This window comes from Hyperolius riggenbachi, chromosome 11 (assembly GCF_040937935.1).
Source record: "Hyperolius riggenbachi isolate aHypRig1 chromosome 11, aHypRig1.pri, whole genome shotgun sequence".
Classification (NCBI taxonomy): domain Eukaryota; kingdom Metazoa; phylum Chordata; class Amphibia; order Anura; family Hyperoliidae; genus Hyperolius; species Hyperolius riggenbachi.
The window spans coordinates 79,808,561-79,832,473 of record NC_090656.1 but is presented as its reverse complement, the minus strand read 5'-3'; the positions used below and the strand labels follow the sequence as shown (position 1 = coordinate 79,832,473).

The following is a 23,913-nucleotide window of genomic DNA, read 5'->3' as shown; positions in this document are numbered from 1 at the left end:
AAGACAACATGATCAGTACAAATGAAAAACAAATACCGCCAAAACTAACAATGTGAAGGGGGAGGACTAATCAAATATCTACCTGACTCTCTCAATTATTTCTTGTGCCTGCGCAAATCCCAGGCCTGGATCTATTGATCCAGTGTAATGTGATAATCAATTAATGTGTAGTAAGAGGTTAGGGCCAGTTCAGACAGGTGATTGCCTGTGGCTGTGCATGTTGTTTACCGCCAGGATATACCATGTGGTTCATCGCAGTGAACATGCGCAGACTGGTGGGAGTCCCAGTGACATACTTCCTGCCCAGCAGGGGCTACTTCACTGAGCGGGGGCAGCACTATGCATATGACCCTGTTGGTGCACTATGCCCCAGGCAGGAGCAAACCCAGGATTTTCCATGGGGGGGGGGGGGAGGGGGGCATCGGCGCCTGAAAGGTCTCCCTCAGCCATGCACAATACAGTATAATAATATGGTAGGGCATCATGCTGGGTACACATAATGCAATTTCCCATCCCAACCGAAAACAGGCTCAATCAGGAGCAGTTTAAATATACAGTGGAGGAAATAATTATTTGACCCCTCACTGATTTTGTAAGTTTGTCCAATGACAGAGAAATGAAAAGTCTCAGAACAGTATCATTTCAATGGTAGGTTTATTTTAACAGTGGCAGATAGCACATCAAAAGGAAAATCGAAAAAATAACCTTAAAGGGAAGGTCCAAGCAAAATAAAAAAAAATGAGTTTCACTTACCTGGGGCTTCTACCAGCCCCATGCAGCCATCCTGTGCCCTCATAGTCACTCACTGCTGCTCCAGTCCTCCGCTGGCAGCTTTGGACTAGTAATGCGTAAAAAAATGTATGTGTTAATGTTCCTGCACTAGCGGGAATGCGTAAAAAGGTACGCAATGCGGCCCACCGACCTCCGAGGTCGGCAAGCTGCCAGCGGGGGACTGGAGCAGCAGTGAGTGACTACGAGGGCACAGGATGGCTGCATGGGGCTGGTAGAAGCCCCAGGTAAGTGAAACTCATTTTTTTATTTTGCTTGAACCTTCCCTTTAATTAAAAGATAGCAACTGATTTGCATTTCATTGAGTGAAATAAGTTTTTGAACCCTTTAACAATAAAAAACTTAATACTTAGTGGAAAAACCCTTGTTTGCAAGCGCAGAGGTCAAACGTTTTTGTAATTGATGACCAAGTTTGCACACATTTTAGGAGGAATGTTGGTCCACTCCTCTTTGCAGATCATCTCTAAATCCCTAAGGTTTCGAGGCTGTCTCTGTGCAACTCTGAGCTTGAGCTCCCTCCATAGGTTTTCTATTGGATTAAGGTCCGGAGACTGACTAGGCCACTCCATGACCTTAATGTGCTTCTTCTTGAGCCACTCATTTGTTGCCTTTGATGTATGTTTTGGGTCATTGTCGTGCTGGAACACCCATCCACGACCCATTTTCAGTTTCCTGGCAGAGGGAAGGAGGTTGTCGTTCAGGATTTCACGATACATGGCTCCGTCCATTTTCCCATTAATGTGATTAAGTTGTCCTGTACCCTTAGCAGAAAAACACCCCCAAAGCAAAATGTTTCCACCCCCATGCTTGACGGTGGGGACGGTGTTTTGGGGGTCATAGGCAGCATTTTTCTTCCTCCAAACACAGCGAGTTGAGTTAATGCCAAAGAGCTCTATTTTGGTCTCATCAGACCACAGCACCTTCTCCCAGTCACTCACAGAATCATTCAGGTGTTCATTGGCAAACTTCAGACGGGCCTGCACATGTGCCTTCTTGAGCAGGGGGACCTTGCGAGCCCTGCAGGATTTTAATCCATTGTTTTCTTGGTGACTGTGGTCCCTGCTAATTTTCTGGTTTTCTTGGTGACTGTGGTCCCTGCTAATTTGAGGTCATTCACTAACTCCTCCCGTGTAGTTCTAGGATACTTTTTCACCTTTCTCAGAACCATTGACACTCCACGAGGTGAGATCTTGCGTGGAGCCCCAGAGCGAGGTCGATTGATGGTCATTTTGTGCTCCTTCCATTTTCGAACAATCGCACCAACAGTTGTCACCTTCTCTCCCAGCTTCTTGCTAATGGTTTTGTAGCCCATTCCAGCCTTGTGCAGGTCTACAATTTTGTCTCTGACATCCTTGGACAGCTCTTTGGTCTTTCCCATGTTGGAGAGTTTGGAGTCTGCTTGATTGATTGATTCTGTGGACAGGTGTCTTTTATACAGGTGACTAGTTAAGACAGGTGTCCTTAATGAGGGTGACTAATTGAGTAGAAGTGTCTAACCACTCTTAATGGTTGGTAGGGGTTCAAAAACTTATTTCACTCAATGAAATGCAAATCAGTTGCTATCTTTTATTTAAGGTTATTTTTTCGATTTTCCTTTTGATGTGCTATCTGCCACTGTTAAAATAAACCTACCATTCAAATGATACTGTTCTGAGACTTTTCATTTCTTTGTCATTGGACAAACTTACAAAATCAGTGAGGGGTCAATAATTATTTCCTACACTGTATATACTCACAAACACGGGTTACCCATAGGCAACCACTTTAAATGCAGGTGGGGAGCATTAGGACCTGACCCCACTCAGGTTAAGAAGTCGCACTCTGTAGATAGTAGATAGGGAAGCCCCCCTCCACCCAGGGTGGACTAGAGCAGCAAAAACTCGGTATACAGAGGCGCCAGAGTAGAGTAAAACGTTTTAAAAAACGCTTAAAAGCAGAGGGGGATGTTAGGGTGGACTCACCTCCCTCTTACAAAAAAAGAAAACTCACTTAAGTCTCGATAAAACAGAATTGACAAATAATTTATTCAACTCCACAAATGCGACACGTTTCGCGGGCGTGACCCTGCTTCCTCAGGCAAAAATGGGAGCACAACTCAGTGGGTCAAGCAATAGGTTTGAGCGCCTCTAGACAGTCTGTTTTATCAAGACTTAAGTGAGTTTTCTTTTTTTTTTGTAAGAGGGAGGTAAGTCCACCCTAACATCCCCCTCTGCTTTTAAGTGTTTTTTAAAACGTTTTACTCTACTCTGGTGCCTCTGTATACCGAGTTTTTGCAGATGTGGAAGATAGTAAATGATAACGTGGTATAAAGTATAGCAGCAGTAGTAGCAGACTGCTGCACAAGCTTCTATTTCGGACATCATGATATACCCATTCTCAAGTCATGAAGGTACGTTTTCCTCACAACCACTATAGCAGCATTTTGGGAGGGCCTCTTCAATAGAATCATTTCCACAAAAGGTGAAAACTTATTTTAAGAGCAGCACTGAAGCTCAATGTGCCGATTAGGACAGTGTCACATGAATGACTGTGTAGATGTGACAGCTCTCTAAAACAGGTCACAAAGCACTCACTGCTAATTCCATCCAGTGTGGTTACTGACAGTTTCGGAACACCAAAGAAACTTGTCAATCAAATGCACTTCTTGCCAGTTACGATTGGCCAAATTCCAAGATGCATACAATTTGCAATAAATCGGCACACAATTCAGAATTATAGGCATCTGATTGACTATCTCTACACTGCACATTGCAGCGCACCAAGGGCTGGTTCACACAGATTTCTGCCGAGCTTCTGCTCAGCATCGCATTCAAACGCCGGCATTTTTTTTTCTTTCAAGAATGCCAGTGTTTAACAGCTAAGCTTTTAAAGGATACCACAGCCCGAAGGCTGTGGTAAAATACAGGCTGCAATGCGTAGGGAAAGAAAAGGGCATACTTACCGCTTCCCTCGTTCCCTGCCGACGGCCCCCGCTCGTCTCCTACAGCTGCCGGTAACCGGGCAGGCTCTCCTGACCCTTAACCAGGACAAACTGTGCTGGGCATGCACAGTATGTCCTATAGTCTTCCCTTCTGCCGTCGCATCATGACGGCAAAAGTACGGACACTCCCCGCCTCCTCCTTCTCAGCGTGTGCGCTCCACTATAAAGCTAGCGTGAGATGCTAGCTGGAGTAGCGCTGGGAGTGGCGATTTGGAGAGAGTGGGGAGGAGGAATAAGTTTGGACGGATGGGGGGGGGGGGGATTTGGGAAGCATTTTTTGGAGCATTTGTACATAGATGCAATGACATCTATGTTAATGCAGCACATAAATCACCACATTTATATAAGCATATTTGCAAAGCCGGGACAAGGGCCTCCAGCACCCAAGGCTGAGACACCAAAGTGCGCCCCTCCATCCCTCTCACCCCAGCTATCACACACTGATTGCTACTAAGAGGTGCCACAGGGCCCACAACCTCCCAACACCTTAATCTCTAGCTATCTGGCTTGCAGTCACTGCTATGTATCCCCTTTTCTTATTTCTTTCTGCTTCAAACACAATTAGGAATGACAGCTGAATGAATTGTGTGCCCCCTCCTACACTGCGCCCTGAGGCTGGAGCCTCTCCAGCCTATGCCTCGGCCCGGCCCTGCATTTGCATGTATCATGCAAATATACTTATATAAATGTGGCAATGTAGTAAATGTGCTGCATTAACATAGATGTCATTGCATCTATGTACAAATGCTCCAAAAGATACTTCCCCCCGTCCAAACTTACTCCCCCTCCCCACTCTCTACAAATTGCCGCTCCCAGCGCTACTCCAGCCAGCATCTCACGCTAGCTTTATAGTGGAGCGCACACGCTGAGAAGGAGGAGGTGGGGGGAGTGTCCGTACTTCTGCCGTCATGATGCGACGGCAGAAGGGAAGACTATAGGACATACTGTGCATGCGGAGCGCAGTATGTCCGGGTTAAGGGTCAGGATAGTCGACCCGGTACCGGCAGCTGTAGAAGACGAGCGGGGGCTGACGGCAGGGAACAAGGGAAGCGGTCAGTATGCCCTTTTCTTTTCCTACATATTGCAGCATGTATTTTACCACAGCCTTCGGGCTGTGGTATCCTTTAATGGCTTTTGAAGGCCTTTAATGGCTTTCAGGAGTTGTTGTGTTTTCTGGGCTTTTGCAGGAAGTATAGGGAAAAGCTGGGCTTTCATTGGTTTTCGCTGGCTTTCAAACACAATGCCTTCTAGAAGCTGCATGTTGCTTTTGAGACAAAATGCCGGTATCTACTGACAGGATTTCATGAAAGCCTGCAAATGCTTGTAATAAATGCTCCCATTCACTTGCATGGGACAGTCCTCGATCCCTAAAAAATGTCACGTTTAAAACGCTGCGTTTAATGCCCGCAAAGCGTCCGTGTGAACTAACCCTAAATTTAGCAAAGCTGTACTGATATAAAGTGTTAGAAGACAGAAGTTTATAACTATGGATTGGTTGCCAGTCGCTATGTAGACGTGACCACAGTGGGAATCACAAAACTTTTTTCATGATTTATCTCACCTTATTTGTTTTTAGCTTATCTATATAAAATCTTTCAAGCATGCAATAAACAAAACCATATTAAAATAAGATGAGCAGGGCCGGTTTAAGCAACAATGGGGCCCCAGGGCAAAATAAACCTGGGCCCCCCCCCCAACAGATACCCCAGAACAAAAATTGGCATTAAGAGTCCTTTTTTGCAGCTGGTATAGTCAGGGTGTGATGCCCCAATCGGTCGGAGCTCCACATTTTGGCTATCCCAGCCTGCATGGGGGACAAGGGAATAAAAAGTTTCAGGAGGGGGGACCCCACATAATTAAAAAAAAAATGAATTTCCCACACTCTAAACATAAACATTTTTGTTGGGGGGAAAATAGGAGAAAATGCCAGGGATCTTCATACAGCCATATTGCAGCTGTATAGTGATCCCTGGCCAAAGCACTGCGGCTGCGTATGGACTCCCAGGAAACCCCGTCAGGAAAGGTATTGCTCTTTCTTTTGATACATGTAAAATTACACTACCGTTAGGTTTGCTACTAAAAGTGACATTTACCGCATTTAAAAGTATACTTTTTTCCTTCGAAACTTTAAAATCGATTTTCTCAAAAACTATACGGTCTTTTTGAAAAAAAATTTTTTCCTCTTATTCCCAACGACCTCCTTAACATATCCTGCAAATTTAAGGATTCTAGCATTTAAGGTGGATTTGCTATTAACCGTTAAAGTCGGCGGGTTTTTAAATGTGTATTTTGTTGCCCTTTGAAACTTTAAAATCGATTTTCTCAAAAACTATAAGGTCTTTTTGAAAAAATATTTTTTCCTCTTGTAGCCACTGGGGGCCCCTACAGGCTCTGGGGCCCTGGGGCATTTGCCTCCTTTGCCTCTAAGGTAGCACCGGCCCTGAAGATGAGAAAAGTTACATCAAGGTTAAAAGGAACCCGAGATGTGAGACCTATGGAAGCCTGTCAGTCCTGCTGATGTAGACTTGTGGAGAAAAGAAACACAGGGAGACCGAGGTCCCAATCTGGCACAATATCGTTAGGTCACCAGATAATAGAGAAGACAGTGGTAGATATACTCACAAAAGTTGGCTACTGTATGAGGCAACCACTCCTTAGCGCATGTGGGGAAGTACCGTTCCCATTTGGCCTTGGAAAGTGCTGGGTCTCCAGCTCCAAAAAAGATTTTCAGTACTGGGAGTTCCTCTGTAAATCTGTATGTGGCTGGACGCACCAGATGTCGAAAACATGTATAGATGTATGAAGCACTATACACTATAATAAGTTTCAGGAATCCTACCTTACCTACCTCTGTCAAAAAAGGGATGTAGAGGTAAGTATAAAATTAAAAATATTTTTTTTATTGTGCACTTGACGTGTCTCACGGCAACTGGAGTATCTGTGAGCCCTTGGCGCTGTTCGGAAACCTCTACATCCATGTTTTTGATCAATGGCAGGTGGCATGCAAACGTAGGCCAGGGACAAGCAGGGTCAGGAACGAGAGAACAATACAATGAATAATGGCTCTAGCAATAAATAACTAGCACCTAGGTGCTTTGAAGCAGGGGCGTTCCTAGGGTCCTTGGAGATTGGGGGCACCTGTGGCCACTAGGTGGGGGGCGGATGGCAAAAATGGGCGTGGCCATGCAGTGAGTGGGAGTGGCCATGGGTGGAGCCAAATGTACATGAACTTAGCAGCGGTGTAAGCTACAGATAATGGGCCTGCCCATCGAAATATTGGATGGGTGCCCCCTGTCCTTTATTTAGATAATTTACAATCAGTATAGGCATAGATCAGATGTATACGCACATACAATTTTGATTGACCAATTTTACCATCCTCATGCAGTAAGTGGGCCAACAGACAATGAATTATATGAACAGAGCTAAAAATGGCTAATCAAAATTGTATGTGTGTACCAGGCTTTACAGCAAATACTGTACATACTGAAAGTAGCAGGGATCAGCATACAATACAGCTGGTTTACAATCAGTAAAGGCACTGAGTAACACCTTATACTGCATACACTGGAGGTAGATCAGCACACAGTGCAGGCATTAGAGAACAGCTTATACAGTACATACTGTAGGCAGCAGAGATCAGCACACTGCAGCTAGTTTACTATCAGTACAGGCACAGAAAACAGCTTATACTGAACATATTGGAGGTAGCAGAGATCAGCACACACTGCAGCTAGTTTACTTTCAGTGCAGGCACAGAAAACCGCTTATACTGGACATATTGGAGGTAGCAGAGATAAGCACACAGAGACAGCACAGCACAGCAGACAGGCCCAGACAGTCCCAGGTGCTGTTTGGCTAGTGGGTACTACTACTGGGCTGGCTGCAGGCTGGCTGGCTGTGTGGCTAGCTGGCTCTGGCTGCACTCTCTTCCCCCAAACCCCCACCTGGCTAGTGGCTACTACTACTGGGCTGGCTGTGTGGCTAGCTGCTGGCTCTAGCTGCACTCTCTTCTCCCCCGCCCCCCAACACTTGCAAATTGCTGGCTGCCAGTGCTACTTACTGTGAATGTTGATTTTTTTTTTCTTGAGGGGGCTGCTGCAGGCTGCCTGGTGGTCTCTGTGGGCGGTGGTGAGGCGTTCTGGCTGTGTGTGGAGTCACTCTGTGTGAACGACTGCTGGTGTTCCTGGGTCTGGAGGATGGAATCTGGTGGCGCAGCCACTGGCACCTGTGGGCGACAGCAGGTGAGGTCTGACTGGTCTGTGGCGGCTGCAGGTCAGCGCAGGATCTGATTTGGCGGGTGCCAGTATGACGCCATGTGCTGCTGGGTCAGACGCCGTGCAGGGGGCGGAGCTACTCACGCTCCACGGCTTCAGCTCCCTGCATTTTCACCAAACTCCATGCCCCCTGCCAAGTGCTCCACTTCTGATTGGGGCAGGGGGCGGAAGCGGATGTCGCAAAGGCTGTCGGGGGCCGGAAGATGATGGCGGCCACCATATCGAACAAACGGTGGCCGCATTAACTGATAAATTCAGGGCACTTGTGTTGGGCACACCTGTAAATAGATTGGGGCACCCTAAGGAGATGTTGGGGGCACGGGCCCCCCTAAAATAGGGCTAGCGACGCCACTGCTTTGAAGCAACAGCACCGAATGGCTGTACTCTGGCTTCTGTCTCTTCAAAATTGGCGCCTAATTACACGTTCCCGCCCTAGCACAATACGCATGCATACATGCTCACGTGTATTTGTGTACAGGGTCCACGCGCACCTTTGTAAATCACGTACAGCAGTAGACATGCTCTCCAACTCTTCTATGGACAGTATAAACCTCCCCCAAAACAGCATTTTAGGTACACCATTAAATACAGTAATTAGTTTTACTCCTCATTGTACTGGGCTGCTTTCTGTATGTGTCTTATTCTGCTAAAAGCAAAACGTATATCACCCAGCTCTCCTGTCTTATCACTCCAGGCTGTGGCTGTGACAAGTCTCGTTACATCTTTGCTATGCAGCAGTATTACCCACTCGCTGTCTGCTGATTCCTAATGGTAGAAAGGCCATGAAAAGTTTATCACGGTGTCAGTTTGTGTGAGTGTTCCGAGCGGTATGTCAGAGCAGATCACGGGGACATCCTGTGAACGTGTCGCTACGCATGTGTGTGACAAGGCCGGCGAGGCTGAAACTAATGAGTAAATGAAGCTCAAGTTTAGCAAGTCTCTCACCTCGCCACTTTTACTTTCTTCAATAGAAGAGCAATTTGCTGACATATATGAACCCAGCCACAATAATGAGAGTTCTGCTCCACCCAAAATGAAAGGTACAGATTAAGGGGATGGAGGTAGATTTCTCTAAAACAGAGCCTTCAGCCTCAATCAAAGAATATTCAAGAAACTACTGTACAGAAATGCTCTGAACCTTTAAGAGCAGCAGCGACAAAACCCAGGCGAGTACCTGTGGGAACTTGCTATAGGGGTTAAGTTAGCTGGGGGGAGGATTTTAGTGCAGGACAGGAAGAGCTAGGATTAGGAAAGGACTGTGATTGGTGGCTTTGAACAGGCAGGGAAAGGAGGTAAATAGACGGGAGCTGGTAACTTTCAGTTACCATTGGCATACCCCCAACTTTTGAAATAAGAAAGATGGACACTTCAAGACACACCCCATCTCCCCCACCACACCCATACCTCCCAACTTTTTGAGATCGGAAAGAGGTACAATTAAGCCATGCCCCAGCCACACCTGTAATCACGCCCCCGATACACCCCTAGTCACACACACTACACTGATTTCATAACAAAAATATGTAGTTTTACAATTCAAACCACACTGGTCCTTTCTATCTTGGTTCATCTTCCTTCATATTAACATTTGAAAGTATGAAATATATCAAATTAAAGGATGGGAATAAAGTTTGGAGCCAATAAACACATTCAGTAGAAAAATATATTTATTTACATAGATCTGTACATAAGTCCTGAATGAGTGACAAATGAGGAGCATAGGGGGACAGAGGGACAGGGCTCCCAAAGAGGGACTGTCCCTCCAAAAGAGGGACAGTTGGGAGCTATGCCACACCCTTCGCCATGCATAGCACAAGGAATTCAGAACCAAAAGATGTAGTTTCATGATTCAAACCACACTTGTCATTTCTGCCATCATAACATTTGAAAATAATCGGTCTGTATAATCGCGCTTTTACTTTAAACACCTGTTTAACACAATTGCCCCACCTAAAATGCTGCATCCCTGCAGCTGAAAACTCAATTAATAACCTCAAACTCCAGGGGCAAATATCCACGAATTTCCTGGTCGTGGATTTTGCTGCCTGGGGAGGCAGAGCTTTGGGCTGTAGCTGTGCCTCCATGTGCGACAATCAGCGCTGATCGCTGCCTCTCCCCGCCCCTCTCAGTGGCAGAAGACTGAGAGGGGCGGGCAGAGCAGGCGATCCGCGCTGATGGATGCGTGTAGAGACAGAGCTACAGCCCAAAGCTCTGCCTCTATGTGGAAGGAGCCCCGCAATGTGCCCTGGTGAGTTTGGGGTGATTTATGGAGTTTTTAGTCGCTGGGATGCAGCGTTTTAGGAGGGCAATTATGTTAAACAGGTTTTTAAAGTAAAAACTTGTTTTTTTTCTTGACTTCAGACTCTATTTAAGTGGCTGGATAAGGAAAGGGTATGGTTAGAGTAGTTAAGTGGGAGAAAGTGAACGCTGCAGGGTCATGTATATTTTTCTAAAGGTGCTGTGAGGATCCGCTCGGCTGCCTGCGCAGGCAGGCAGCTTTTTGACCACTGTTCTGGTCTGCATTCTGCAGGTCTCTGGAGAAGAGACCTTTTGTCAGTTTTGCAGCTTGCTGCTGAGGAATTTGCATACGTTTGTCATGCAGATTGCCTAGCCACATCCTTTGCAGGCTTGCTCTATATATACCATGTGATATCACAGATCTGGGCTGGTCATAAGGGTTTGTCCTGTGAAACACTCCTGGAGTGTCAGCCTTGCTCATTGTTTGAAGTTTAGCTTAGAGTAATTCCTGGGACTGCACTAGGCAGGTTCCCTAGTGCAGTTAGGATTGCTTATCTGTTTTGTCTTTTGCGATTGTCCTGTCCCAGCGGTGGTCGACAGGAAGTCGTTCTGATCTTTGTTCTTGGAGTATAGCTGGAGCAGCGGTTGCTACCAGCTATCTCATCTGCCTGTCTAGCTTGGATCGCACTCGCCTTGCGCTAGTGCTGTGGATCCTTCTGTTCTGTCTTCCTGGATCGCACTAGCCTCTTGCGCTAGTGCTGTGGATCCTTCTGTTCTGTCTTCCTGGATCGCACTAGCCTCTTGCGCTAGTGCTGTGGATCCTATCTCTCACTTATTCCTGTTTTCGTGTATCTGTCTTGTCTGCTACGAACGCTTGCTGGAGGCTCGGTGAGGTAACCGTTAAGCAAGCGCTCGAGTCCTCTGTTTCATGTTTGTCTGTCGGTGGTTAGCTAGGCATGCTTGTCTCTGTTGTGCTTATCACGCGGAGACCACGCATAAACGCGTGTACTGTTGCGAATGAGTGCGGTGTTCGCGTTTAGTTAGCTTTTGTTATTTTCCTTACCTTCTCATTGTATGATTTGCTGTGCCTTTGCTACTCTCGTGCTCTGCCTTGCTGTAGCCCTGTGTCACCTCTGGCAATCGCCTCTCTCGCGATTGCGTTCCTACTTCATATCTGCTGTTGTGTATGCACTGTTGCGGGTTGGCGACTAGATTGGTGCACACACATACCCTCTGTCGCTCTGCTCTCTCTCTTTCAGGGCTATCTTGCCCTGCGTTTCTTCCCTTCGTACAATTCCTGTCTTGTGGCAGGGCAGAGGATCTGTTCCTCTGCACTCCACAGCTCCACCTGCCGACAGGAATTTCCCTCTACAGGTGCATTGCACCTTTTGCTGGGTTCCCTCAAATTACACGCTTGTGGAGGATTTCCGCAGTGTCAGCGCACGTCTTGTGCGCTGATCACGGAGAGAATTCCACAATCGTTACAGGTGCCCTTTAATAGTACAGGGTGGCGCACTAAAGACTGACCCAGCTGCCTCTAACAAGCGCAAATATACAAGCAGGCGCCGGTAGGACCTTGTGGGCATTTTAAGTGATCCCTGCTTAGTGTATCCTCCTTTATTGAAGCCTGTGTCACCTGTATTTGCTGCCATAAGGAAAACACTCTTATATGAGATAATAAAAATAAGATTGTTCGCTAAAAATGGCACCCTTAATGGGCATCTTAAGGCAGATTTATATATGTTAATGTGTGCTTACACTATGCGTGTTGCTGCACACTTCAGTGCTGTATGCGAATACACTGCACATACACTTGTATGGGCATGTTCACATCTCTGCATTTTAACCACTTGTTGGTTTTAATGCAGTATATCTACACCCTTGAGACTTCATCGTAACCTCAGAGGCGTAGATATACATATCTTGCCACGATCACCACTGTGCACACGCTCACGTGTGCGTTCTCGTTGCCACCTGTTAGTACACAGATCAGTAGATGGGAACAAGGTGCCTGTGATATATTATCACCAACATCAATGAGATGCATGGTCATTGACAAAAAATGAAAGTAACACATACTCATATTACTTCCTGATAAAGTTGGGGGACATGCATCTAGTGGCCAAATGGTAAAATTACATACATTTTTGAAATAAAAATACATACATCTACCATTAAAATTAACTCCTTAGACAAATACAAGACAAATAACATTTATATCGCGCTTTTCTCCTGGCGTACTCAAAGCGCCTTACCTCCCCCACTCTCCCATAGTTACCAAAATAAAACCTTTGTATATTGAAAAAAAAAGATAATAAAAAAATACTCAAGTTTTTTATAATATGTATGTAATGCGGGTATATTACTGTTATTTTTGCAAAGTAAGGGCTTGCAATTAGTGACAGATGCAAAACTAAAATAATATACTTTTTTTGCCAAATAAAATATTGCCGCCATACATTGCACTAGGGACATAATTTAAATGTAATAACCAGGGCAAAAGGGCAAATAAAATGTGTGGCTTTTATCCACAGTAGATTGTTTCATTTTAAAACTATAATGGCCGAAAACCGGAATATATTGAATTTGTTTCCATTTTTTTCTTTTTATTACCGTTAAAATGCATTTAGAATAAAATAATTCTTAGCAAAACTTACCACCCAAAGAAACCATAATTGGTGGCCAAAAAACAAGATATAGATCATTTTGTTATGATAAGTAGTGATAAAGTCATTGGCGAATAAATGGGTGGTGCGCTGAAAAGTGAAAATTGCTCTAATCTATAAGGGGAAAAACCCCTCAGCGGAGAAGTGGACCACATTATCCAAACGCATTTTCTACAATGTACTTTTAGATAATGTGTATGATAACAGGCATGTTACAAAGAAATTCTTTATGCTTTGAAAAATAATGTGCACATTACAATGGGCACTGGGCAGAGTGGGTGTTGCGTTATGCCGGCATGTAGCGAGTAGAGATGGCCCGAACTGTTCTCAGCAAACAGGCCATGGGGAATGATCTCGGAATCATTACTGCATTCGTCATATTATGCATAACTGCGCAGGTGCTTTCCAGGCGGCCACGCAACCTTGATTGCGCGCCTGCAGCTGGGAGCGCTCTGCGTGACATCATGCGCAGAGTGCTCCTGGCTGCAGGAGCGCAAACAAAGACGCGTGGCTACCGGGAAAGTGTGTGCGCAGTAATCCGTAATATGACAAATGTAGTCATTCCCCATGGCCTGTTCGCTGGGAACAGTTTGGCGAACCGTTCGCCACATCACTAGTAGCGAGAGCAATTCATGCACATTGGGCTCGATTTACTAAACCGTAATAACTGATATCACGGTTGTGCTAGTGATTTTGCGCGTAATGTTTTTTGCGCGCAATCTCAAATTTTCACGTAAAAAAAGGCAGTTTTTGTGCGACAATGCACATTTGCGCGTGAAAATTCGCAATTGCGCATAGAAAATGATACATGCATTATAATGCGCGCAAAACGCTAGCACGACTGTGATATCATTTATCACGGTTTAGTAAATAGAGCCCATAGAGTGAACAGGCAAAGTGCAAAATCCAAGCATTCTATAGAATGTCTAAATCATTTCATGCCTTCTTTCATTTCAAAATACTTTACCTAGGTATTCTAATGAATGCCTGCAGTGTCGTACACAGGCATAACTAAAGCCAACTGAGGCGGTCGTTATAGTCAGGCATGTGTACAGTAGCCCCTGAAATCTGCCCCTAAGCGATTTCCCCAGTGGATCAACTTGCCAAACCATGGCAAACTTCTTTGTGCACGCCCCTCCCCTGCCCACCATGTGTCAAGTATGCGCACCTCCTGTCCCCTTCCGCGCATAGCAACAAAACCCGTTGTCTGCTATACAGCTGACTCTGCGTCTCTACAGGCCAGCCCAGTGATGTCACCCATGGGATCGGGTCCCGATCCCTGACAGGCAATATCAGTCAAAGGTGTATTTGCACCTTAGGCTCAGTTTAGGCAAAGTACAAAACGAGCAAACTGTAGATAAAGAATGACAATAATAAGGTACTAGTTAGGCAAATTAGCGTGAAACAACACCCTGAATGGTCTCTACTTTATATTGATGAGAACATATGTTACATGATAATATAAGGAGCAGAAACTGTTACCAAGCTACTCAGTGCAACGCAGGGAAGGCTAGAATGTCGTTTTGAGTCACCATTCATTTTGGTCTTATTTGATATTAATTGGTTATGCAGCTTTTCTCATCCACCCCGAGGAAGTGAGACTAATAACCACATCTTTATATTCATATTGATAATCACCAGCTTCCCTCTCTCCTTGATCAGTTCCATAAGCCTATTGGTTAGGGTGATCCTGGATGGAAAGGTAACACTCAGACAGCAAGTATCAGCTGCCGTCAAATCCTCATTCTTCCATCTGAGAAATACAGCAAGAATGAAACACCTTATCCCAGCTGAGGACCTACCTAATTTAGTTCATGCATTTGTATCCTCCCACCTGGATTACTGCAATGCCTTATTCATTGGATCCCTGGATAAAGTTCTGCACCCCCTACAACTAGTAGAGAATGCAGCAGCCAGACTCCTAGCCAATGCCCCCCGCAGCTCACACATCTCCCCAGCACTGCAAACTCTTCACTGCTTGCCAGTAAAATGGAGATTTGCCTGCCGACATTCAAGGCTCAACACCACATGGGAACCAAGTACTGTACATAGCGGATCTGTTGGAGCTATATGTCCCTCCACGCACCCTCCGCACTGCCAATCAGATGAATCTGGTTATTCCCAGGATACACTTAAAGCGGACCCAAACCAAACATTTTTTTAATTCAAAATATTTAGTTGCACCACTCTGACACATACAAATATAAATAAACACTCCTTCAAGCCTATGAGCATTTCAGTGCATGCTTTTCACCCTTCTCTTTTCATTACTAGGGTTATACAGGGGGCAGCCATTAGCAATTCCTCCTTTGCCAGACACCTTCTACTCCACCAGTTTGCCAGATTCTGTCCCGGCAATATGAAAGGAAGGGAGGGGTTTCTCCAATAAATGTAAAATATTTTATATTTGTCATCATGCAGCTGAAAAAAGGCTGCTATTTATTATTATAATTTAGAAAATAGATTTTATTTCTGAAATCTTGTATTTTTAATTTGGGTCCACTTTAACATTTGGTGCTCGGGCCTTTTCCTATGCAGCCCCTACTCTATGGAACTCACTTCCACAATCAGTGGGAGAGGCTCCTTCTCTGGACAGCTTTAAGAAAAGGCTAAAAACCTACCTCTTTTTCCGAGCCTTTGAGACTGCATAATGCAGGGTCACAGCGCTTTGAGTCCCCAGGGAGAAAAGCGCTATAAAATTATTATTAATATTAATAGATGACTTACAGATTCGATGAAAGTTATTACATCAGAAAGATCACTATGCATATGGCCAGCTTTTAAGTGATATCCCAAGTTTGTTATGGATACATCATTGGGCTCCAGCTTCCAATAATAAATGTCCATAGAAGTTAGTATTCATTCCTGCCTTGCAAGCAATATATAGTGTTTGGTCCAACCCAACCCACCTTCTCCAGGGACTCAATCTGTATGCAAATCCATTTGTGCATCGATCTGGAATATGGAGGTGTGGCATAATGAGGTTGTACCATACTTCCTGTACAGACAGAGGTTTTGTAGGTGTTTAGTTTATAGTGCTGCGCTTACCCTTCACTAAGGTCACGTTCATATGAAAGAAATACAAATTCTTAATATGGTGGCTCGCTCCACTTTTAGATTACTAATCTGCACAAATCCACTTATTTCTATAGTAGTGCGATCACTTCCTCCAAAAACACATTGCCATCCCCGGGCTGTGCTGCAAGAAAACACCTTCGAAGACAAAGAAAACACATATAGTGCAACCTATTACACTCCTATTATATCACCCTGAAGTGACAAACATTCATCAGCAGACAGGATGTGACAACACAGAAAGGGGTCCACCACCTGCGGGTTTCAGGCGCTCCCCCCCCTTTATGTCCCTGCTCACCAAATTCACGCTTGAACCAGCGTTTAGATTCTGCCACCAGGGCACTTCCACATGGACTTATCTGTAAACAAACTTAGAAGCGCGCCCTACTGGTTTCGTCATATCACATGACTCATCAGGGGCTACTGACAGTACGTTTGCCGAGTCTTAAATCCACCTCCCCCTAATTATAATATTACATATGCCTGCCATGTAATTAGGGGGGAGGTGGATTTAAGACTCGGCAAACGTACTGTCAGTAGCCCCTGATGAGTCATGTGATATGACAAAACCGGTAGGGCAGAGATACAGAACATGGAAGCTGAGTCTATGAGGCGGTCTGGAGGTACAGGAGACACGAGATGCCGAAATCCTGCCTGACCAGAGGGATGGTGATATACAATGCTATGTTTAATTTTTAAAATGTACGGGCATTACTTGTTTTTAATCTACGTATTAAAGGAGGTTTTACACATAGTCCGCTCTTCTAAGTTTGTTTACAGATAAGTCCATGTGGAAGTGCCCTGGTGGCAATATCTAAACGCTGGCTCAAACATGAATTTGGTGAGCAGGGACATAAAGGGGGGGGGGGGGGGGCGGCGCCTGAAACCCGCAGGTGGTGAACCCCTTTCTGTGTTGTCACATCCTGTCTGCTGATGAATGTTTGTCACTTTAGGGTGATATAATAGGAGTGAAATAGGTTGCACTATATGTGTTTTCTTTGTCTTTGAAGGTGTTTTCTTGCAGCACAGCCCGGGGATGGCAATGTGTTTTTGGAGGAAGTGATCGCACTACTATAGAAATAAGAGGTTTTGGAGGGACAGATGGGTAGGTGGGTGCGCAGCCTAAAGGTGCCCATAAATGGTACAATTTTTTCAACAAATGCGATCTTTCGATGCAATTTGTATGATCGAATTGTATAGAAAATTTGCTGTTTATGAAGGCAATTGATAAGGAACGATTCTTTGGTCGATTGCTAAATAGGATAAAATCCATCCAAAAGTTGGATTTCATGATCAAATTAGAAGAAAGAATTGTTCAGTAAATGTGAACAATCGATAATTGCTTCCGATTAGTGACGATCGTTCAAATCGCATCGAAAGATCGCATTTAGTGAAAAATTGTACCGCTAATGGGCACCTTAAAGGTGGCCACACACTATACAATTTTTTAAATATCTTTTCAATTCAAGAGTTGCAATCAATTTTTCTGATTGATCGTAACATTTAAAAAATCTGACCTTATGTATCACACACATTGTTAAATTTTTCCCCAATTCTGAAAAAAATGATTGAAAACTCAGAAAAAATTCCTTGGATCTGTACATCAAATAATTGACAATCTACCATACACCATACAATTTTGATAAAAATTAATCAGAAAAATCCAACACTCCCGATATTTTTTTATCAAATAAAAATAGGAAATTCGAATGAAAGCTTTTGATGTTTTGGGGACAACTGATCATAATTATCGAATTGGTGTAAAATTGGATCTTCTAATTGTATGGCCTGTGGCCACCTTAAGGGTAGGCGGGATGCTGTGTAGTGTTGGTGAGACAGGTTATATTATCTTACATGGACACACATCCTCACTCCAGCAACCCCAATGATCCCTCCTCCCTGTGGAATGAATGAATCATGCAACAAAAATACCCAAGATAGGACTAGCACTGTGTAAAATTCAAAAGCTGTTTGGATTTTTCATTATTTTATTAAAAAAAAAAAGCTATTGGAGGCTAGTTCCAGCTTAGATTTTTTGCATAAACATTAATCCCTTGGTGCCAATGGTTTTATGCTGGGAATGCACGTTACATTTTTTCACTCAAATTCCTGTGCGATCGATAGTACGAATCGAATCGCAACCAAAAATCGACAGTAATTTTATCGGAGGACACTGCACTCTGGTACGGCCTCCTGAAAGCCTCTATATCGTACACATAATCGAGCCACTTCATCGATCGCCCCAACACATGATTAGATAGTATATTGCTGAAAGAACTGACAGACTCAGGCACTCCTCATAGAATCTTTTTTTATTAACCCTCCTGGCGGTCTATTAAAATCCGCCAGGAGGCAGCGCAGCAGTCTCTTAAAATTTTTTTTTTTTTAAATCATGTAGCGAGTCCAGGGCTCGCTACATGATAGCCGCTGTGCAGCGGCATCCCCCCGTCCGCTTCGATCGACTCCGGCGATCTCCGATCAGGAAATCCCGTTCAAAGACGTCATGGATGTCGTGACGTCTCGTGACGTCTAAGGGAGTCCCGATCCACCCCTCAGTGCTGCCTGGCACTGATTGGCCAGGCAGCGCACGGGGTCTGGGGGGGGGGGGGGAGCGCGGCTAGCGGCGAATCGGCGTGGAGAGGCGGGGATCGGTGTGCTCACGCAGCTAGCAAAGTGCTAGCTGCGTGCAGCAAAAAAAAATTATGCAAATCGGCCCAGCAGGGCCTGAGAAAACGGGGTTACCGCCAGGAAGGTTAAGGCCACAAAGCACAGGTACAAATGAAAGCTCCTATGTCTACAGCTGTTTCACGTGTGACCATGCCTCTTCAGGACACGTGGGGCCTGACACCTTCTCTTCCTACCCCACCTATATCCAGGTATCCCCTCCCCCCACCCACATCTCTCTCACAAAGGGGGCGGGGGGGAGACAAGCCATGAACAAATTACAGGTTAAGGTGACAGTGTAGTATAACTTGAAATCCTACCTAGAACTTTTACTTAAAAAATGCATTTACCCCATCCCTCTCATTAAAACCCAGATTCCCCAGAGCCTCAGTATATTAAATCATCCAGGCCTCCCTTTTAGAGAGTCAATCATCTCTCAAACCCCCTCTGCCGTCCCCTTGTACAATTTCCAAGCCTGCAAAGGAGAAACACTCCGCATTGCCCCCATGGCTCTCATTTACATGCTCTATCGACGGGTAGCACCTACACTTTTTCCGATAGACCTTTTATGCTGGAGGAAACGTTCCTTTAAAGGCTGGCCTGTTTTCCCGATGTAATAACGACCACAGGGGCACCAAACACAGTACACGACATATTTCGTCCGACAATTAATAAATTCTCTATTTCTCCAGGTGACCAATCCAATCTGGACTACCTTACCCTTTCTGATAGAGCGACATGCACTGCAATGTCCGCATCCATAATTGCCTTCCCATTTTTTCTTAGACAGCCAGTTAACCGAACTTTCCTCTCTAACTCTAACATCACTGTGTAGCAGTAATTTCCTAATAGTTTTCCCCCTCCTAAAACTGACCCTAGGGGGCATGGTAGTTAGATCCTTCAAAGTATTAACCAACTTAAGAATATGCCACTGATTCCTAATAGCCTTTCTAATTTTTTCAGATAGAGGAGAGTAATCAAAAACAAAATTGCACCGATTTGTCTTTCTAGTGAGAAGTTGTTCCCTGGGGACCTCACAAGCTCTAGCAAGGGCTTTGCCCACTGATTCTTCCTCATAACCTCTATTCCTGAGGCGATCATACAATTCCCTTGCTTGTCTCTCAAAATCAGTATCATTTTTATTATTTCTCCGAAGGCGCAGAAATTGGCCATACGGGATGGCGTCCTTGACACGTCTGGGATGGTAACTAGAAAAATGGAGCAAACTATTAACAGCGGTTTCTTTCTTAAACCCTTTAGTATTAATCGCCTGATTCTCAATCACCACCTTGAGGTCCAGGTACTCCACTTCCCTGTCCCCAAAATGTGATGTAAAGCTCATATTTATTTGGTTGGAATTAATCCACTCCATGAATTGTGCAAACTCCATGCTGTCACCATCCCAGACTACAAGGACGTCATCCACATATCGACGCCATAACTTCAATTTAGCACGAAAGGGGTTGATGGGGGACCAAATGGTTTCATCCTCCCACACTGACAAAAAAAGATTAGAATAAGTGGGTGCTACTGGGGTTCCCATGGCAGTCCCTGATACCTGCTTGTACCACTTCCCATTGAACATAAAGGAATTCTGTTCTAAAATAAAACTCATACATTCACATAGATAATCAGAGAATTCATCGCTTTTACCATATTTTTCCAACACGCTACGCAAAGCTATAAGTCCCGCCGTATGTGGAATGCAAGCTGACCACATCAATTGTGGCCAAATGATAGCCATCCTTCCACTCAAAATTTTCCAGGACATTCAAAATGTCCACTGTATCCTGCACCAATGATTTCACCATTCTGAGGCAAGGTCTTAACCTATAATCCAAGTATCTTGAAAGAGCTTCAGTTAGAGAGCTTCAGTTAGAGAACCCACCCCGGGTGGGTTCTCCAATGTTTTGTGCACCTTAGGTAGGTAGTACCAAAGGGGGAATCTGGGTTTTTCCACAAACAACTCCTCCCCCACCTTCCGACTTAGGAATCCCAGTTCCACCACTCTTTTCAAAAGAGCTCTTAATTTCCCTTTATCTTTCTCAACTGGATTTGATTTCAATTCCACATAGGTCAAGGTGTCCCCTAGTTGGCGATAAGCCTCTTCCAAGTACTTTTCCCTGGAAAAGATCACCAGGTTTCCCCTCTTGTTGGCGGGTTTACACACAATATCGGTCCTGGATCTCAGCCATACCAGTGCCTTCCTCTCGCCTTCAGTGATATTCATAACATCTTTAGGGTATAAACAGGCCTTAATTTCATCAAGGATACCCCTGTGAAATACATCTATCGGGCTCCCCGGGGTAATTGCTGGATTGAATGTAGACGTATGAAAGGGCTTATGGTCCCTATCTATCATCCCCTCATCCTCCTCCCCCCCCTCTTTCTTGGCTCCCACCCTCTTCCAGGAGTTCTTCTCTTCCCCAACATTTCTTTATTCTTGGCATCAAAGGCGGCACTGGTGCTGAAACCCAAAGGACCTACCCCTGAATTGATCACATTTGCCTCATTTCTGCTCTTAAAGAATTTGAGCACATTTATTTTCCTAACAGCCTCCAAAAGATCCACCTCAAAACGACATATATAAAAGTCACTGGTAATACAGTAATTGAGACCTTTAGAAAGTAATGTTAGGCAGTCCTCTGATAACTCCACATTGGACAGATGATTAGATAGTAGTCATTTCAACCGTTTATTTTCAACATGTCTGATACTATTTCCATTGAGAACACACTCGATTCTGGCATTAAAATCGCTCAAGTGTACTGAAAAATGCTTTCATTTTTGGTTGCGATTCGATTCATACTATTGATCCCTCGGGAAATCGGGTGAAAAAACATAACATGTGTTCCTAGCATTAGAATCAAGGCACAGCTTTAGCATGAATTTAAGATCACTTGCTATAGATAAACACATGAATGAATCATTGCAGTAAATCCAGGGAAGCAGAAGAGGTGCAAAGAGCGCAATGAATTTGACTTCCTGCTTTATGCGGACCTGTAAGCCCACGAGACAAACAGAGAAAAATGATGGGTATCTTTAACACTGAGCTGTATACTGTTGCTATGGTTTCCAGCAATTCTGGAAGCTAGATAGTATTTAATTGCATTCAGTTACAAATGGCTTGTTTAGTCATGACATACGCTATAGATTTAGATTTTTTTCTTCCAAAGTGGAGTTACCCTTTGATATAAATCATTTAGCATGTCTAGGAAATAAAAGCTGGCTGCAGCCTGAAATGCAACAAAAGCGGAGTTAACCACATGTTGCCGTCACTACAGTATATTCACATCCTCTCTGCCACTAGTTTAAAAGCGGACCTGAACTCAGAACTTCCTCTCTGCTCTAAAACATAAGCAACAACATAGTAAAACATGTCTTTGTTACAGCTGAGACAAATCCTGCAATAAATCTAGAGTCTTTCTACTTCCTGCTTTCATGGAAGCAGACATATTTTTAACATCCTTTGTTTACAAATGAGATCTCTGCCGTGGCAATCAGGTGACACAGCTAAGGGATCAAATTACAACTTGTGATTAGGCACAGATAAGGGGGAGTTAGACATGCTAAACTATCTAAATACATACAGGGTGCATTTCTCTATGTGTTCCTTTTGTCCTGCGCATGAGTTCAGGTCCTCTTCAACAGAAGGATGTGAGTGTTACGGTAGTGCCAATAAGCACAGCGCGAGTGCTAGCATTCCCCTGTGCTCATTAACCCAGGCAGTATTTAGGGGACTAACCAGAGAATCCCACCCTGGTGTGCAAACCCTACTGCCCCCTTAACAGAGGTCAGGAATGCCCTGACATCACACTGTGGGAGGAGTTTCACCACAATATCAGCAGTACAGACTTCCCTGATGTGGGAGGGGTTTCACCACAATATCAGCCATACAGACGTCCCTAATTATCTATTCGAGAAAAGGTAAAGATTTATTGGGGGGATGAGGGACAAAGTTCAAACCTGGGTTAAAGTTTAAAGAATAAATGAGGGGAAAAAATTACTCTAGATTTACTTACCTGGGGCTTCCTCCAGCCCCTAGAATGTTCTGTGTCCCTAGCCGCAGTTCCATTGTTAGATACTCCATAGCAGGCGGCGACCCAGCCTGGTCGGCGCCTTCTACGCTTGTGCGAGTGCGCACACACGGCGCTCACAGTCACAACCTCAGAAGAGTGGCTGCCAGCAGAACTGCGGCGAGGGGCATATAGACTTCTAGGATAAAGCCGCAGCTAAGTAAATCTGCAGTAATGTTTTTAGCCTTTAACAACCTCCCTCGCGGTATGATTATTTCTAGATTTTTTTTCCCAAAAGCAGTGCAATTTTTTCACAAGCTTTCAGACCCTAAAACCATACCTCTTGATAGATCTGCGGCAGCCCTACACATTCCACACCTCCGATGGATCCAGCTCGGGGTTACTGCTCTGAGCTGTGGATTTCCATCCTGAGCCTGACTTGGGGTTACCGTCCGCTAAGGAGGTTCAATAGGGACATAGCTGAAATTTCAAAACTGCTCTTTTCACTAAGGGAAACATGGGTCTAGGTCTGAAGTGTTTAAAGCAAACCTGTAACTTTAAGTGGGAAAAAGTTAGATACTTACCTAAAAATAGGGAGTCCTCTTGATGGTCCAGAGGGTTTCCATGTCCTCCTTATTCCCACCACCGGTGCCCATGACCTTCTTCTTTCTTGTGGCTGTGCTCCCCTCTATGTACAAGCGGGCCGTACTGTGCATGCAGCTGGTGGATGAGCGGTTCAGCTTATGGCTTACTCAAGAATATATAGCCACACTGGTCCGAGTAGAATCCAGTGACAAGATCTAATCCAACCATCTCTTATCAGATATTTTCAGAGGGACTCTATGCCGTACCAGGGGGCTTTTGAATGGTTCGGGAAGCCTATGGACCTTCAAGAGCCTTTCCTTTGCCTACGTGTATATTTAACTGTTAAAGCGGTATCGTCACCATAAAAATCAAATTTCAACAGCAACTGGTCTGAGTGTATTAAGTGATAAAGATGCTAATCCTGCATTCAAAACTTTCAAAACTTTTTCTGCTGTTATGATTTGGAGTTATCACATACTTAAGGAACACTGGCCCTTTAGTAGTCGTGCCAAAGAATTGCATGCTGGGGGTTCTTTTTATCTATAATCTATTCCTCCTCTTCCCTTTATTTCCCTGCCAGCTTCTTATCTGAAACCTAATCACCTACTCACTTGTGTTTACAA

The 23,913-nt window shown here is 44.6% G+C and overlaps 1 protein-coding gene across 3 annotated transcripts in view; it reads right to left on the bottom strand.

The window, feature by feature from the left end:
• Positions 1-23,913, bottom strand: part of LOC137539058 (synaptotagmin-9-like) — a 275,820-nt gene that overhangs the window by 194,106 nt on the left and 57,801 nt on the right. The gene's annotated exons all lie outside the window — the stretch shown is intronic.